Below are 2,409 nucleotides of genomic sequence, written 5' to 3'. Positions count from 1 at the left end.
TACCGGCACAAAGCAGAGTGGGCTGCCAGGAGAGCTCGTACGGCCCCTTCACACCCAGCGTCTCAACATCCCGCTCTGCAAGCTCACAAAAAGCCCTCGTGCCTCTGAACCACCGTGGAGAAGGTCCGAGACAAACACTATCTCCACAGCCAAGCACTCTGCCTCTCTGCTTTTTCAGAGATCGAAAGCAGCAGCTACACAAAGCAGCTGGTTTCCTAATCAACAGGAAAGAGCTGAAGTGTAATGATCAAACCGCAGTTGGCTATCAATGCTCCCCGTGGTTAGCAGCCCCTTTGCTTGGCTATGGCGAGAGAACTCACTCTATTCTCAGGGACCCGGAGGTGCGACCAGCTTCGCCTCGTGTGAGTGACCACACCAGCCCCGACAGCGCGACCTGCTCGCAGGCAGAGCCGCGCAGGCCACAGCTTAAGCGCAAGCACAGCTATAATTGGACCTGCCTCATCAGCACGGCGGGCACAGTGGCGAGCCTGTGAAACTTCTGCCTCCACATCTGGCAGCAGCAGGTTCCCAAGGTTAATTACGCACCTGGAATCCCAGCACTCCCTTTACCAGGAGGGGCTGCTTTCCTATTCTGCTGTTCCTGTAGTCCCAGAGACTAAACAGAAGCAAGCCATTTACCCTTTGCTTCATTATTACTCGGAATCAGTCCACTCCCTTTCCTGACACCTCTTCCCCCCTTTCATGCAGTGTCCTTCTAGACATTAATCACTTCTGCGCACTTTCCATTCTTGTCTTCCCCACACTCTCAAAATGTGAGCATGGCATTCACGGGAGTGTGTGATGGATTTCTGTAACAGCAGTATCCTTCTCTCCCCATCTTTTAATAAAAACGAGTTCAGCCTCCTTCTGCCACTCACTGACACGTGCAGCCCGAGCTGCCTGTGACAGCACCGAGGCCTTTCTTCCACTTGCCAAGTTACACTCAATTTAGTACTCAGCAACACATGGGAGAAGCTCAACGTGTTTCTTCCAACAATTGCACAATGGCCACAAGGTTAGAAAAAACCTCCCCTTTCGCTCAAGGATACGTGATGCAATTTAATACTTTCTGATGTGTGATTCTATACGAGGTCAGAGGGGCCAAAGAACACTTGCCGGCTCCCTCGCTTGTCAAGGTAGGTTTGTTACAAGTGCCATACGGCTGACGAGAACGGGGGTGGGGGTGGGGGGTGGCTCTTCTCTTTGTACGTCTTCAAAGAGACAAAGCTTTCTGCAGGCACTTCTGTAACATGACCACAGATGACAACAGTAGTTGTAAGGTTATCCCCCCCCCCATCCCAAATACGTCGGAGGCTTTGTGCAACTCTTTTGCAACATCTTGAATGTCACATAGTTTAGTGAATTCCCCCAAATTTCCTTGGTATTTTCTTCACTCTGCATTACACGGACCACCAGGTTATCTTCCCGTTTTGCCAGCTCATCTTGTCACCAAGGTACCACGGATCACTTCACAATCCATCAGTCTTGGGAAAGGTCTATAAGCTACCCCTCCATGTAATGTAGCCTACGTAGTCATTCTCTGCTCCCTCAACTCCTTTTCAAAACACGCTGAAGCCAATGCCTAGAAACACAAATGCGCTGCCTTATCCTTAAAAAGCCACATTCCTGAAGCTGCAAATTCCCTAAAGTAACAAAGTCACCAAATCGCTGCTCCAAGCAGAAAGACAAATTATCCAAGGAAACCAAATGCCTCAAGCCGTGCCAGGAAAGGAGGAGAAACCACAGAGAGGGTAGTCAGAGCCTGGGCCCCAGAAGCAGGGGCCAGCAAAGCCAGTGCATCAGTCATCTCCCACAGCATCTCGGCAAGGCCAGGAGCTTCCTTCCCACTGTCACCTTCTCTGCCACACAGCCATAGCCACCCCCCGGCCAGTCACACCCAGTACCACCCACAGCAGCTCCCACTGCACACCAAACCTCCGGTGCCAGGGCCTGCAGCCTCGTGCTCCCGTCAGCTCACACATCCCATGCCATATCCCCCACCCCGAAGCCCCATCCCCTGCTCCAGGCCAGCCGCTGGCCCAACACCTTCAATCTCACCCCATGCTCTAGACCAGCCCTCCAAAACCCTGACCCACCCCACAGACCCCACGACTCTGCCTTCACCCCAGCTCGCAACAGCCCTGCATCTACCCACACCCGCCACCGCCTCGCCCCTAGAGCCCCTCACCCTAGCTGCTGCCCCACACCTACCCCACAGCTCCCAGTCCTCATCCCCCCCTTTCAATGCCCAGCTCACAGCTGCAGGACCTACCCATTCCCCCCTGCCCTGCCCCATAGCCATGCTCCGCACCGCAGCCTCATGCCCCAGCCCCACAACCCATGGCCACGCTCTGTCCCACGCCCCCACACCCTGCCATGCCCTGCCCCACAGCCGGGCCTGTGCCCTGC

Source organism: Aptenodytes forsteri, unplaced genomic scaffold (assembly GCF_000699145.1).
Source record: "Aptenodytes forsteri isolate BGI_AS27 unplaced genomic scaffold, ASM69914v1 Scaffold15, whole genome shotgun sequence".
Classification (NCBI taxonomy): domain Eukaryota; kingdom Metazoa; phylum Chordata; class Aves; order Sphenisciformes; family Spheniscidae; genus Aptenodytes; species Aptenodytes forsteri.
Note: the sequence above shows the minus strand (reverse complement) of the source record.